Here is a 17,106-nt window from a genome sequence, read left to right as displayed (position 1 = left end):
TTTGACCTTAGGCAAGTCCATTAACTTGTCTGGGCTTCCTTTGCCTCAAAAATGAGAGGGTTGGGCTAGATCGGTGTTGTTAATTATCAATTTTTATAGTATTTTAGTTATTTTGTTAAACATTTTCCAATTACATTTTTAATAGCCTGAGGCTGCCCTGGGGAGTTTTGCAGGCTGGAGATTTACAAGACACATGTGGCTTCTGGCCACAAGAATGTAACTTCCTGCATGTGATTTTTGACATTGTGTCCTTGAAGCAACCTGGCAAATGATACCTTGCCATTCTGCTATATTTATTACATGTAATATTAATGTGTGTAACAACAGTACCATGGGAGGCTTACCTAGGATGTTGGGTTAATTCTCCTAGATGGATTGGATATTGATGTTTCTTATTTTGCTTATTATGTATGTTTGTAGATGTTCAAGTGTGCCTTTAGTAATTTGATGGGGATTAAAGATTTTTTTCGCTGAGCAGAAGAATATGGCGGATTGCCCTGTATTGGTTCTTGTCAGAAGCTGAGGGAGGCACCCTGAAGTTCTGACAAAGAGAAATAGGTAGGTGAGACCCTGGGAAGTGACAAGACCTGGGTGCATGCACATAGATTTCTGGAGCTCTCTATTTTTTCTCCTTTACCCTGGAGGGAGATTTTCTGTCTGAAATTCTGGGTAGAGGGAATAGGCAATCACTGATCCTATGAGTGCTGCTGTGGCCCAAGATGATACTTTCCAACAGCAACTGTCTGAAGCCATAACTGCAGAAGATCTCAAATGGAGCTGAATCAATTAAGATAAAATACAATAAGGATAAGCCTAAAATCTTACTTTTGATTACAAAGTATCAATGTCATAGATACAAAATGGGGGAGGCACAGTTAGATAGCAGTTGTTCTGAAAAAGATCTGGGGATATAAGTGGACTTCAAGCTCAACATGGCTTCATGTAATAGTAGGTCTCTAGTGAAATACTGCAGGTATTTGTACTGGTTAACATGTTTTATCAATGACTTAGAAGAATGCATAGATGATAAGCTCATTAAATTTGGAGCTGATACAAATTTGTAGCAAACATGCTGGATGACAGAATCAGGGCCCAAAAGGAACTTGACCAGTCACAGCATTGCGCTGAGTCGAATAAGATGAAATTTAATATGGACAAATGTAAAGTCTTACACTTGGGTATAAAAAATCAACTGCACAAATACAAACTGAGAGACCTAGTCAGACAGCAGTTATATGGAAAAAGATATATGGGTGACAGAGGACTTCAAGACCAATATGAATCATCAGTGTTATCGTTGTTCAGTCATTTCAGTCACGTCCAACTCTCCATGACCCTATTTGGAGTTTTCTTGGCAAAGACAGTGCAGTAATTTGCCATTTCCTTCTCTAAGTTATTTTACAGATGAGGAAACTGAGGCAAGCAGGGTTAAGTGACTTGCCCAGGGTCACATAGCTAGTAAGCATTTGAGGCCAGATCTGAACTCAGGGGTTCCTGACTCCAGGCCTGGTACTCTGTCCACTGAACCACCCAGCTACCCCAATTAGCAGTAAATGGCAGCCAAAAAAACTCATGCAATCTTGGGCTGTATTAAGAGAGGCATAGCTTCCAGGAATAGTCACGTGATAGCAACTGACTATTCTTTTCTGCCCTGGTCAGACCTAATTTGGTGTGTAATGCTCAATTCTGGATTCAGAAATGCAGGAGGATATTGATGATGTCCACAGCAGGAAAACCAGAATGATGAATGGCCTTGAGTCCATATTATATGAGGATTAGTTAAGGGAACTGAGGATGTTTGAGTCGGAGAAGATACAACTGTCAGTGGAGACGTGGTATTGTTATGCACACAGTAGGTACTCCTAACCCAACAACCTACATACATTAGATATACAAATATTAATTGAATAGAGGTAGTAAATGCTTGAAAAGCTTTCAGTCACACTAAAATTAAAGCAATCTCAAATCCATCTATTTGATAAAAATCTGTATTTTAAAAATATAAAATCCACTGTGGTCAGGTTACAAGGCAGTTAATCTCAGTGATGATTTTAATTTGTGCAGCCATTTGTAAGACAATCTAACAATATACAATGGGAGTCGTAGTATTCCAGGGCAAGGAATATAACCCAAGGAAATAATATTGCAAAAGATCCATCCATGTGAGTATTCCCTCCATCAGGGCAGGCTGCAAAAGGAAATAATTAGAAACACTAAAAAGAACTATCAATAAAATGGTATTAATAGCTGTTCAATACATGATGGTGAAAAATAGAAACAACCAAAACACTTAGTCTTTGGGGAAGAGTTAAACACAAGGGCACCAATGTCCTTGAGACATGACAAATACAAGTAATATATAGAAATATTGAAAAGTTCACATGAATTAATGCAAAGTAAATAAAAAAATTAGAAAGACTTTGAACATAGGACTAAAATCAATTTTAAAAATACATATGCATGCATTATTTCTGGGTGATATTTAGCCTAGCAGAAAGAAGAGGAAGGAAGCATGATAACTTATTTGCAAGTATTTGAAGGACTGTCAGAGGAAATAGGAATGAGATTTGTTCTGCTACTTTTAGGAGCAACGGAAGAAAGTTGCAGAGAAGCAGAAAACTGCTTGTCAACTCCACAGAATTAGGATGGGCTGCCTCAGGAGATGACACATCCCCATCATTGTGGGGAAGATGACCAGCAGATTGCAGGTCAGATATGAGTTGGACTAGATGACCTTTTAAATTCTTTCATAATAATAATAATAATAATGATAATAATAATAATAATTTGTTGCTTGGTCATATTCAATCATGTCCAACTCTTTATGACCCCATTTGGAGTTTTCTTGGCAAAAATACTGAAGAGGTTCACCATTTCCTTCTCCAGCCATTTTACAGTTGAGGAAACTGAGGCAAACAGGGTTAAGTGACTTGGCCGAGGTCACACAGCCAGTAAGTGTCTGAGGTCACATTTGAACTCAGGAAGAGGAGTCTTCCTAACTCCAGGCCAGGCCCTCTACCCACTGCACTACCTAGCTGCATAGTAGTAGTAGTAGTAGTAGTGGTAGTAGTAGTAGTAGTAGTAGTGGTAGTAGTAGTAGTGGTAGTAGTAGTAGTAGTAGCAGTAGTAGTAGTGGTGGTGGTAGTGGTAGTAGTAGTGGTAGTAGTAGTAGTGGTAGTAGTAGTGGTAGTAGTAGTAGTAGTAGCAGTAGTAGTAGTAGTAGTGGTAGTGGTGGTAGTAGTAGTGGTAGTAGTAGTAGTAGTAATAGTTAACATTAATATTGTATTAGGCAGTCTGCTAAGTGCTTTACAAATATTATCTCATCTGAACCTCAAAACAACCCTGGGAGGTAGGTGTTTTTATTATCCCCACTTACAGATGAGGAAACTGAAGCAAACAGATGTTAAGTGATGTGCCCAGGATTATATGGCTAGCAAGTATCTGAGGCCAGATTTAAGCTCAGGTCTTCCTGACTCTAGGCCCAGTGCTCTATCTATTCTTTGAGCTACCTAGCAGATTTAACTCATCAGCATATAGGAATGTATAATCATAAGGATCAGAATAAGTACTGGAGTAAGTTACTATCAGCTGCCTGTGTTGTTTTTATGCTAAATTGTAATTTTGATGGTAAAGGTGATTAAATATCAAATAGACAGATACATTGACTGGTCTTTTCTTGGTCTTCATCATTTTGAACCTCTCTTGTACATTCAACACTGTTGCCCACCCCCACACCCACATCTACTCTTAGATACTCTCCCCTTTCAAAAACCCCAAAGGGTTTTTGTGACACCATGCCCTCTCAGTTCCCCACCTACGTCTCTGATCCAGTATCTTTTGCTGACTCATTCTCCATACCGTGCATTCCAACTACAAATGTTTTCCAGGCCTCAATCCTGAGTCCTTGTCACTCTATGTTCTCTCTTTTGGTAGTTTCATTAGCTCATAAGTGTTCAATTATCATCTCTAAACAGATGACTCACAGATCTATATATTCTGCCCTGTATTGCTAACTGCATATTCAATATTTCAAATTGTATGTACTGATGACATCTCAAAAGCAACCTACCCAAAATAGAACTCATTATCTGCCCCTCCCCATACCATTCTTCCATTCTTCCACACTTTTACAAATGGCATCACTATTGATCCAGTTTTCCAGGTTCAAAACCTCAATATTATCCTGACCTCCCCACTTTCCCTCACCCCACATATCCAATTAGTTGCCTGATCGTGCTATCTCTACCTCCCTAACATCTCTCATTTTCATTCCCTTTTCTCTATCTATATGGCCACCATGTTAGTTCAGGTCCTGTAGCCATAATGGCTTTTGTTTTCTTTGAATGGCTCAGCTTGCCTCATTGAGCCTCTGGACACTGTGGCTTGCTCTTCCGGGGCAGGAGGCCCGGGGAGCATGCCGGGAAGCAGACAGCTTCCTGTGTGAGGAGTCATGGGGCTGGCTGAGGGGAGGTGTTAATGTCTATGCTAGGGGGAGGGGCCAACTCAGGAACCAATCGGCTCTGGTCATTAGGGCGGAGCTTGATGATGTCAAAAACCCTATAAGAGGGGAGAGGACAGCTTGAAGATTCTCTTTCCTTTTTTTCGGTTGGAGCCAGCGACAGTTACGACAGTTACGTCAGTTACAGCGACCGTTACATCGTCAGTTTCAGTTGCAGCTTCAGTTACAGACACAGACACAGCTGAGGCAGGAGCTGCCAGTAGCAGAGCTGATCTACGGGAGGAAGCTGAACAAAGACTTCAGTCCAGTGGGTAATCTTATTACCATAAAAGGGGGAAACATGATTTTGCTTTACGCAATCATGTTTCTCTGTAGCCTCCTGGTTACTCTTTCAAGGCGTACTTATTGGGCCTGGAAGATTATGATCAACATATCAAAATGGGGCTTCTGGTTCATGGGTTGGTTACTATGCAGCCTAAATAAATGTTTTGATTCTTCTGCCTTCTACTTTGAGAGTTTCTTATATCCGGCGGTTCCGAACCTTTCAGACATGTTTATGATCCTCTTTGAGATTATAAACTCTGCCCTCCTGATACAGGTCCATAGTACAGATTTTCACCCATGACCTTTTAATTGGTCTGCCAGCCTAAAGTCTCTCCCCATCACAATGCATTCTTCACTTAATTGTCAAAGTGTTTTTCTCTTCAGCACAGTGAAGACCATGTCATTCCCTAATCAATATACTCTGCTGGTTACCTATTGCTTATAAGATAAACACATTAACTCCTTGATTTGACTTTTGATGTCCTTCACAACTAGGCCCCAACTTATTGTACTGCCATCATCGTATATCACTCCTCTTCTTGCACTGTATGTCCCAGGCAACCTGGTCCTTTCTGTTTCTCACACACAGCCCTCCAACTCCTATTTGTTTGCCCTTGCACTTGACAACCCCATGCCTGAAATGCATTCCTTAGAGAATCCTAAGGATTCCCTTAGAATCTATAATTTTTCCCATAGCACAGCACAAGTCCCACCTTTAACATAATGCCTTTCTGCATCACCCCCTCCCAAATGCTAGTGCCTCCTTCCTTGTATTTAACTATGTTACACCATTTTTATTATGTATTTACTTATATTTATATATGTATATACACAGTATATTCCTCTGAATATGCTATATTTGTGCTACATCTGCTTATCACAATAACTTATGCTTATATACATACATATATAAACATATATACATATATAAACATCTACATTTTGAGCTATTCAGAAGTAGAATGAGATAGTGGTTTCCTCTTTACTAGGGAACTTCAAACAAAGCCAAATCCTTGTCAAAAATGTTGACATATGCTAATACTCATATTTCTAGGATCTTCCCTATTCCTGGTGTCAGATAGGAAATAGCACAAGAATGAGGCCTTTTCAACTTCTCGTATATCTTTTCTTTAAAGGAGAATGCTTGAGTAGAGCTCATACAGGATGAATGACGAGAGGAAAAAAACCCTTTAATTCATCTGAAAATAGTTTCAATTTCTCATGAACAGGCAACCAACCAATAAAACACTGCAAGTGTGGCTGTGGTCTACAGAATCCTTAAGGGTTGATGGATATGCCTATTCTTTCTCACATCAATGGAGAGCCAACTACTGCCAAAGCAAGGAAATTGATGTTTTAAATGTATGCCGTTATTTATCAGTTTGGATAGTATTCAATATCACAACTCCCACAAACATACACACTAGCTTTTAAATGTTATATGCATCTAAGATTACTAAATTTATTTCCTAAACACAGAAAAAATGTAGACCCAGAAAAGTTAAGCAATTTGTTCCAGCATATGCAGTGACCCACAAGTAATAGCAATAAGCATGAATCCATGGTACATGGAAAATAGTTGCTATTTCAAAAAAGAAGGAGTTTCAACCATAGGAAAATATGAATTAACCTTCAGAGTAATAATATAACTAACCAAATGACTCTTTTTTAACGTGAAACTCATAATCACAACGAAAGGCTAATAAATCAGACTAATATAATATAGCAACCTTGTTAATTTGACTTATTTTTTTTGTTTTATTTTTGAGGTAATTGAGGTTAAGTGACTTGCCCAGGGTCACATAGCTAGTAAGTGTCTGAGGCCAAATTTGAACTTAGGTCCTCCTGACTCCAGCATGGGTGCTCTATCCACTGTACCACCAACCTACCCTCGTTAATTTTAAATGAAGAAATAAGTCCAAAACAAAAAGAAAAAAGGATAGAGTAGGTTACTTTGGATCCTGTGGAACACAAAAGGGCTCTGGGAAAAGATTAAGGAAGAATGAGGCCCTGTGGTACAATGGCAAGAGCACTGGATTTCACAGAATCTTAGAGTTGGAAGGAACCTCAAAAGGCAGCTAGCTCAAGTCTGCCCTGACCTTCCTATACGTCCACAGGAATGCCCTCTACAATATCTTAAAGATCTCTGCTTGTAAACCACCAATGATGGGCAACTCCCTCAACCTTCATACAACTCTAATTGTAATGAAGGTTTTCTTCTAGTTGAGCTCGAACCTTCCTCTCCTCAACTTCAATTCTTTTCTCCTACTTCTGCATTCTGGAGCTAAGCAGAAGAAGCCCAATACCTCCTTGCAACAGCCCTTAATATACTTAAGGACAGCAAAATCTTTTCTTCTCTAGGATAAATATTTCCAATTTCATCAACATATCAATCCTTGGAATATTCTCTAATCTGCTAACCATGTTGGTTACCCTCAGGCTATGCTACAGATTACTGATGAAACTTCTAAGCTACAGTATCCAAAATTGAACATAATATTTCAGGTTGTATAGCCTAGCTATGGTAGAATATAGTAGATCCAATAAATGAGGAGGGTGGAGCCAAGATGGCGGCTGGTAAGCAGGAACTACTGTGAGCTCCATACAGAGTCCCTCCAAAAACCTATAAAAAATGGCTCTGAACCAATTCTAGAACAGCAGAACCCACAGAACAGCAGAGGGAGGCAGGGCTCCAGCCCAGGACAGCCTAGATGGTCTCTGGTCTCCCAGCTTGGAGCTGGGAGCTGGGAACGGAGTGGAGCAGAACCCAGCCTGAATGGCGTGGACCATCCAGACCAGAAGCCAGGCGGAGGGGGCCCTAGCGCCCTGAATCAGTGAGCTGCAGCAGTTACCAGACTCCTTAACCCACAAACACCAAAGACTGCGGAGAAGGTTAGTGGGAAAAGCTGCAGGAGTAGAAGGAGCTCGCAGTTCGGCTTCCAGCCCCAGGGGCAGCGGAGATGGGGCAGCTACAGCTGTTGTTACTTCTGGCTCCAGGCCTACCTGGTGAGAGGAATTAAGTGGCGGATCAGAGCAGGAGTGCACAGCCTGCTGAAGATCTAAGCCCAGTCCGGGTTGGGGGTTGGGGAAGGAGCAGTGCTGGTGTGGCAGAGCTGGCACCTCCCCCCCAAACGTGGAACATAGAACTCTCTAGTCTACAAGCAGTCATACCCCACTGAAAAACTCAAAGGTCAAGTTAGTTGGCTGGGAATATGGCCAGGCAGCGAAAACGCACCAAGATTCAGTCTCAGACTTTGCATTCTTTCTTTGGTGACAAAGAAAACCAAAACATACAGCCTAAAGAAGTCAATAAAGCGCAAGAGCCTACACCAAAAGGCTCTAAGAAAAACATGAACTGGTCCCAGGCCATGGAAGAGCTCAAAAAGGATTTGGAAAAGCAAGTTAGAGAAGAAGAGGAAAAATTGGGAAGAGAAATGAGAAGGATGTGAGAAAACCATGAAAAACAAGTCAATGACATGCTAAAGGAGACCCAAAAATATACCGAAAAATACACTGAAGAAAACAACATCTTAATAAACAGACTAACTCAAATGGCAAAAGAGCTCCAAAAAGCCAATGAGGAGAATAATGCCTTGAAAGGCAGAATTAGCCAAATGGAAAAGGAGGTCCAAAAGACCACTGAAGAAAATACTGCTTTAAAAATTAGATTGGAGCAAGTGGAAGCTAGTGATTTTATGAGAAATCAAGATATTATAAAACAGAACCAAAGGAATGAAAAAATGGAAGACAATGTGAAATATCTCCTTGGAAAAACCACTGACCTGGAAAATAGATCCAGGAGAGAGAATTTAAAAATTATTGGACTACCTGAAAGCCATGATCAAAAAAAGAGCCTAGATACCATCTTTCAAGAAATTATCAAGGAGAACTGCCCTGATATTCTAGAGCCACAGGGCAAAATAGAAATTGAAAGAATCCATCGATCGCCTCCTCAAATAGATCCCAAAAAGAAATCTCCCAGGAATATTGTTGCCAAATTCCAGAGCTCCCAGATCAAGGAGAAAATACTGCAAGCAGCCAGAAAGAAACAATTTGAGGAGTGTGGAAACCCAATCAGAATAACCCAAGATCTGGCAGCCTCAACATTAAGAGATCGAAGGGCTTGGAATACGATATTCCGGAGGTCAATGGAGCTAGGATTAAAACCTAGAATCACCTACCCAGCAAAACTGAGTATCATGCTCCTAGGCAAAATATGGATTTTCAATAAAATAGAGGACTTTCAAGCTTTCTCAGTGAAAAGACCAGAACTGAATAGAAAATTTGACTTTCAAACACAAGAATCAAGAGAAGCATGAAAAGGTAATCAAGAAAAAGAACAAGAAAAAGAAATTGCAAGGGACTTACTAAAGGTGAACTGTTTTGTTGACATTCCCTACATGGAAAGATGATGTGTATGATTCATGAGACCTCAGTATTAGGGTAGCTGAAGGGAATATACATACATATATGTTTATGTATATATATATGGGTGAATGTGTATGTATGTATATATCTATGTGTGTATGCATATATATATATATATATATATATATATATATATAGAGAGAGAGAGAGAGAGAGAGAGAGAGAGAGAGAGGGGGGGGGGGGAAGGGAGAGAGTGGACACAGGGTGAGTTGAAGATGAAGGGAAGATATCTAAAAGAAATAAAATCAAATTAAGGGATGAGAGAGGAACATACTAAGAGAGGGAGATAAGGAGAGATAGAATGGGATGGATTATCTCCCATAAAGGTGGCAAGAGGAAGCAGTTCTTCGGGAGGAGGGGAGAGGGCGGATGAGGGGGGAATGAGTGAACATTGCTCTCATCAGATTTGGCCTAAGGAGGGAATACCATACATACCCAGTTGGGTATCTTACCCCACAGGAAAGAAGAGGGAAGAAGATAAAAAAATGGGGAGGGATGATGGAGGGGAGGGCAGATGGGGGTGGAGGTTGTCAAAAACAAACACTTTCGAAAGGGGACAGGGTCAAGGGAGAAAATTCAATAAAGGGGGATGGTTGGGACGGAGCAAAATATAGTTAGTCTTTCACAACATGAGTATTGTGGAAGGGTTATACATAATGATACACATGTAGCCTATGTTGAATTGCTTGACTTCTTAGGGAGGGTGGTGGGAAGGGAAGAGGTGAGAGAATTTGGAACTCAAAGTTTTAAAAATAGATGTTCAAAAACAAACCAAAATGTTTTTGCATGCAACTAGAAAATAAGATACACAGGCAATGGGGCGTAAAAATTTATCTTGCCCTACAAGAAAGGAAGGGAAAAGGGGATGGGAGGGGAGTGGGGTGACAGAGGGGAGTGCGGACTGGGGAACAGGGCAACCAGAATATACGCCATCTTGGAGTGGGGGGGAGGGTAGAAATGGGGAGAAAATTTGTAATCCAAACTCTTGTGAAAATCAATGCTGAAAACTAAATATGTTAAATAAATTTAAAAATATAAATGAAAAAAAAAGAATATAGTAGATCCTTCACTGTGGACAGTATAATTCTATCAGTACAATCTGAGGTTAAAATAGTTTTTTTGTGTGTGTTACCATGTCACACAGTTGACTTCTATGAAACTTGTAATCCACTAAAAATCCCATGTCTTTTTTAGCATGAACTATTACCTAATCACTTATTCTCTATCTTGCACTTATACAGTTGACTTTTGGAACCAAAGTGTCATAGTTTACATTAGTCAGTATTGAAATTCGTCACCTACTTCTAGTCTGATGAAATCGTTTGAAACCAAAGAATCTCTATTTTCACCTCCCCCACCCCATACCCCTCTGCTTCTTACTCTATTTCTGAGACCTTGGATGAATCACTTAACCTCTGTAAGCCTCAGCTGTAAGACGGCAGAGTCGGACTACATGGATTCTAAGGCCCCTTTTAGTTCTTTATTTATTATCCTGGAATGTAAATATCTCTAAGCATCTTCCAGCTCTAAATCTGTGATGATGAGGATGGCGATGATGATAGTGATGGTGATGACCAAGGAGTGACCAAAAATGTGGAAGAGAACAACAGTCATAAATTCTAGTTTCCCCTTCCTCTCTTTAGAAGGAATGAGTCTTTGACCTATGTAATCTCATCCATGTGGAACATGCTGTGAAATCACTGAAGAGTGCAGAAGGAACAGCAAAATTTTTTCTTCTCCATATTAAATATTTCCAATTTCATCAGCTCATCATTTTCTGGAATATTCTCCAATCATCTAACCATACTGGTTACTCTGTGGATGTGTTTCAGTTTATCAGTGATAAAAGGCAGTGGTGATAGAGTATCAGGGTCATAGCACAGATGATAACATTTTTAGCACAGCCATGAGTTCTTCATCACAGGTTGGAGTGATCTGTAGTAACGTAGCTAAGAGGTCATAATTTTCTTGACTGCAACCTATTTGAAGACCTAAGTTAAAACTGAGATTCTCCTGGTACTGCCACTCACTCAGTGTTCACTGGCTCACCTGCCAAAACCTCCCCTTCCCTGGAAACTCTTAAGGGAGATGATAAAAAACAAACAAACAAGCAAACACTCTTATGCTTTAGATGCCTGTACAGAGGTGTTTTTCCTCTTCTTCTAGAAGGGCCAAGTAAGGACTCTCCCTCACCTGAGACTTGTATTTTACTACCAAGACCACTTTGTTCCAAATAGATTGACATTCACCATAGTTACATAATAGCTTTTTTTTTGCTTCCTCTGTTAGGTAATGACACTACTTCTTGATCTCCTTTCTGGGTTGAAATTATTCAAACGATTTCAGAGGAAAGGAAGCTTTTGAACTGAAGGGGAATGGAATTATTTTACCATTGTTTATGGAACACTCTGAGTGGTCAAACACTTCAACAGCCAGGTGACTTTGGGCTAGGTACAGAATAAGGAAAAGACAGAGAGTGTTCATCCATGATGTTGTCCAAAACAAGCTAAACCTGTGAGGACATATTTGAAAGTAGTAGGGAAGGAACAAGTAGATATGAAGAGGTTAAATATTGCAGAGAAAGGGATGGGTGAGTGGGCAATCTTCTTGAGAAGATGCCAGGGGATGGGATTAAGTTCATCTGTAAAGCAACTGGCCTTGACAATGAGAAGGACCATCTCATTGTAAGGGACTGGAGGAGAGGAATAGAAAATGATGTCAAAGGATTTTTGATGAAAAAAGAGGTTAAGTGGGATCTCACAGAAAATGGGCTCAATTTTCTCAGTAAAGTAAGGAAGGAAAGTTCTCAACTGAGAAGGTGATAGCACAAGGAGTTTTGGAGGCTTTGGGGAAAGAATAGAAGGTTTAGAAGAACTTCTATAAGAAGTGAGATAGGGAAGTAGCTAGGAAGGAAGTAAAGGCTGAAGTAAATGCCCAGGTGAAATAGGATATTATGATATGATATGGTATGATTGATGTAATATGATATAGGACATAACACGATATAATATGATATATCATAAATAACATCATACAATATAAATGTATAACATATCTATTCAGCACATGTGACTTCTTCTAGCTCTGTTCAGCATCATGTCAATAAGAATGGAGAAGGGAGATGGTAGGAGCAATCATGTGATAACAGGTGAGCAGTGTTAGGACAAGGGGGCAAGGGATTCTTGCATAGAAGAACTGAGTGAAGTAAGGAACCTAGATAGTGAAGGGTGGAAAATTAAGTCAAAGCAGGGGTAAAAGCCCCAGAAAGTACCAAGGGATGGAAGGATGGGAGGTCATGATGGGTGTGGCTAATGTAACAGACTGGTAAGCAATGGTGACTCCAGGACAACGGGCACTAGCAGTGTGTAATGACAACAGAGCAGTCCCTGGAGTGTGAGGAGTACCATAGGTACCAGAAGCACTAGGCACCAGTAAAATGGTCAGAGAGAGGAGGCAACAGATAAAGCAGTAATATAGGAAGTAATATATCATCATTGCTGCCAGTACTGTACCCAATGTTCAACCTCGTAATTATACAAATTATACAATTATACAAATAATTATACAATTTTACTACCCAGAGATAGGGGAATAGAGAAAGGACCTCAGACTGATGCTGGAATGAATGGACTCTTGAAACAATAACTTTGTCATCTTGCCCCTGAAAACTGGAGTTGAGTTCAAATCTGACCTCAGACACTTACTAGATGTGTGACCTTGGGCAAGTCACTTACCTCTGTTTGCCTCAGGTTTCTCATCTGTAAAAAGAGCTGAAGAAGGAAATGACAAACCACTCCAGTATCTTTGCCAAGAAAACCTCAAATGGGGGCCATGAAGAGTTGGACAGGACTGAATGACAACAACATTGGAGTGCTCAACTCCCAGAAGTTGTATCCAGATGAATCAGTAGTCACTGAGATTATAAAGACAGAAAGCGTATAAAAGAAAGAAGTTCAGAATGACCAGATTTATTTTTTTTATGGAATGGGAATCAAAGAGAGAAAAGTGGAAGAGGTAGGCAGAGTTGAATTATGACATGGGTGGGCTAAAGTGAGGTTGATAGGAAAGAAAGAATGGTACTTGCAGGCTGGGGACAGTGTAAGCAGCCAGTAATTAAGGATAGGAAGAACAACGGGTGGTGAGAGTTTGCTAGTCATTAGCTGACAAAATGCAAAGCTTACAGTCACCAAGTAACTTGGTCTCTCTTGGTCTGGTTTCTAGCTCAATAAAATGAGATTGTACTGTATTATCTCTAAAGTCTTCTTCCAATCATAAATCTTATGATCCTATCTTCTACTTAAAAAGGTAACTGGGGACATGGTGGAATTTCATTTGGATCTGCTGGGAATTTTAAAGATGTGGTTGGTGAAAGGGTCAAAGATGTTTGCTCCTTCAACTCTCCTTGCTGAGTCAGCCCTCAGTAGACAAAAGGACAACCCTGCCTGTCACAGGTTGAGAGAAAGGAACCCTAATGAATAGCTTATGCCATTTGCTGAATACAAGGTGGACTGGCTGAAGCATATACATACTGAGCCTGAAAAAGACAGAGAACAGCAGAAGGAAGCCTATGACTCACCAGACCACATATGGGAAAACCTATTTACTCTTTCCTGTAAAAATTCAGACTGCTCATTTTTCCCAGCACCCAATAGAGTTTCAGAGAAATTGCCAGTCAAAAGGGCCCATCAATGTTAAATAGGGCAATGGTAAGACATACAAATACCTAAAGCATCACAGTCTCCTAGGAAAAGGCTAGGGCAGAAGACATGTGCTTATGTATTTTCTCATATACCAGAAGCTCAATGAGGTTTCCCAGTATGTGTCTTTGCTTGACTCTTTTTCACAGAACAACTAGAGAGGGCTGGGAAATAATCAGAATATCTGAGTTGTTTATATGTGCCAAATAAATAATTCAAGCATTAAGAGGACATTTTTTTTCCTCAGAGATATGGATAGTTAAAGCCAGAATAAGGTTTTAAAAACTTTAATTATCTGGGTAATAGTGACTGTGTACGGATCTGGTCAGACAAAGATATATCCCATTGCATCTGAATATTTTACAGAAAGATACAAAAGACATTCATTCATTTACTAAATAATTGAGGTGGAAAGCAACAATAGAACTGCAGAATCTCTGAGTTGGGCAGGAGGGATGAATAAGATCTAGAGATCATCTAGATAACCCATAGCTGAATAGGAATCTCCTCTACAATGTACAAGTATACTCAACTCTACTGGAAAATGTCCAGTGAAGGGGAATTTGCTGGCATGTACCCAGACCAAGATAGCTCATTATAATTTGGGGTATCTCTAATTATTCAACTCAATTTAACAAATATTTATTTATTTGTTAGGAAGGTGTTTTTTTCACATTAAGGCTAGATGTCGCTGAAACTTTCACCCATTGGTCCTGGTTCTGCCTACTGAGACCAAACAGCAATTCTAATCTTCCTTCCATATGACAGCTCTTTAAATATGTGAAGAGAAAGACTCCTAGATTGCCTGATCAATAAGATGAAGGACTACTAGATATTTTTTCTGATTCTCATGACCTCTCAAACCTCTCTAAAATAGAAATTATTTTCCAGAGATGAAGCAATTTCAGCCATGTCTATAGTTACAGAAAAAGAAGGTAAGAATTCAGTAAATTAATGGCATAGAAAGATAGTGCTTAACCCCTAACTCACTCACTCCACATCCCCACTCCCTTACCATTCTGCTGGAAGGGTTGCTTAAGCTGACCTAAGTACTTACAACCTAGCTCAACTTTATGCCCCAACCTCATACCCTTTCCATTGCTGTGGAGATCCAAATAGCACAAATTTGCTCAGGCTGTGAGAACAGTGAGGAACACTCGGAAGCAAGGAGCAATAGGGCTCTGGGCTAAAAAGAGCTTGGCCAGAGACCTGAGGAAAAGAAGGATTTGGCACAGGACATTTATGTCTGTGGGTGTGTGGCACTCCACTAAGCCTGAGACAAAGAATGCTGTATTCATCTGGGGCCAGTTCTGCCTCCCTAGAAGTCACTTGAAGAAGAGAGAGAAGCTGGTGACCTATGAATTGCTCAGCATGAGAACAAGCTAAGATGGCTTTGAGATCTAACCCCCAAAGAAACTGCCATCAAAGAAATGGGAGTCAGAAAGTGAGTAACAGGGGAAAATAAAGAAAAAATAAGATTGAAACCATCAAAGACCTCAGCAGGAAGAAAACTCAATGAAAGATTTTTAGTATAAGCAGATGAATCATCAGGCAAGACATTACTAACAGAAAGGAAAATGGCCTCCAGATCAGACAACAGGGTTCAGGAGACTATGAATAAGTATTTCAAGACAAAGGAAAATGAATCAGTACTTGATGAGATGGAGAACCCTGTGGATTCCCCAGAGAGTATGGAACCACAGCAGGATGTTGCTGAATGGCTTTAAAGAGAAATATACATTGTAAAAGCATAATTTATGACCCTCATAACAGAAATAATTGATATAACAGAAGTATTTGAATTCACAATGGCAAGTCTCACCAAAGAAACAGCACAGAGGATACTTGATTGGAAATGCAAGTACATGGAAGAAGAAAAACAAAATACAATAATATTTCTAAAAAGCATGATCTTCATGCAAGCAAAACATAATAATTTTGAAAACAGCTTTATAGAGACAACTTGGGGATTATAGGTCTACCAGAGAACATGACATATCAAGACCCCTGAACACTATAATGCAAGAAATAATACCAAAATCTGCTCAGAATTCCTGAACACAGAAGACAAAGTACTGATCAAAATAATCCACAGATCATCTTCAGAAAGAAAAAAAAGAGAAAAAGTCAGAAACTAATGCTTCAAACTCCAAAATAAATAATGGTTAAATTCATTAACTCCACTAACATATGACAAATTTTGCAAGTGACCACGAGAAAGCCTTCAAATATAAAAGGAAGGAAATTCAAATAACACAAGACTATTCTTTCCCTGCCATAAACCACAAGAGGGAATAGTATAATATGTTTCACAAAGCGAAAAAGCTCAACATGTAACCCAAGGTGACATACTCTACAAATCTGACCCTAACCATAAATGAAAATATTTGACATTCAAGAAAAAGGAAGCATCCAAAACATTCCTAGAAAGAAAACCAGACAAGAAGGAATTATTTGCTTCTCTAATACCTCAGACAACAGAAATACAAGAAGGGTAAATAAATATGGCAACCAAGGACAAGGACAACAACAATGACTGTGGCAATGACAACACCACCACCAACAGAACAAATAGACCATTAAGAGATTTCATTCTAGATGTACGTGTGGAGACAAAAATCAAAGCAGATAGAAATGATGGTGGAGAAATAGGACTGAAACATCATGGACTAAACCTCACAACACTCCATCTACTGGTGAATCCGTATGTTTTAAAAAAAATAAATTGCAGAATAGAAGGGCACACAAAATGGGCAAGGGCAGGAAGAAGCTGGGAAAGATGTGATGTACCCTAATCTAACCAGCGACTAACAATGAAGAGAAACTAACTCATGTAGTCTCTCAAGAAGAAAAGAGCCTATAGGAAAATGGGCAAGGAGGCAAATGGAGAGATTAAAAACGAAGGAAACAAAGGTGGAGACTTGGTTTAATGGCAAACAAAGTGAGACATTTTGTTGTCTTTTGTTTTGGAGTGCTTCTCAGCACTAAGGCAATCAAGGGCCTTTGATTTATTGAGTCTTGCCTTTGTTTGTAGGAAGGCCCACACCTTTTTGCTAATTAGGTCACAAGAGGTGTGAAGCCCTCAAGAGATGTGAAGCCCTCAGGCCCTGAAAAAGGGTATATATATTCTGAGGGTAGCCATTAAGCTAGAACTCTCAGAACTGCAAGAGGAGAGGTTTTGCTTGGGGCTCACTCAGT

The sequence above is a fragment of the Trichosurus vulpecula genome, chromosome 4 (assembly GCF_011100635.1).
Source record: "Trichosurus vulpecula isolate mTriVul1 chromosome 4, mTriVul1.pri, whole genome shotgun sequence".
Lineage (NCBI taxonomy): Eukaryota > Metazoa > Chordata > Mammalia > Diprotodontia > Phalangeridae > Trichosurus > Trichosurus vulpecula.
This window is presented reverse-complemented; position numbering follows the sequence as displayed.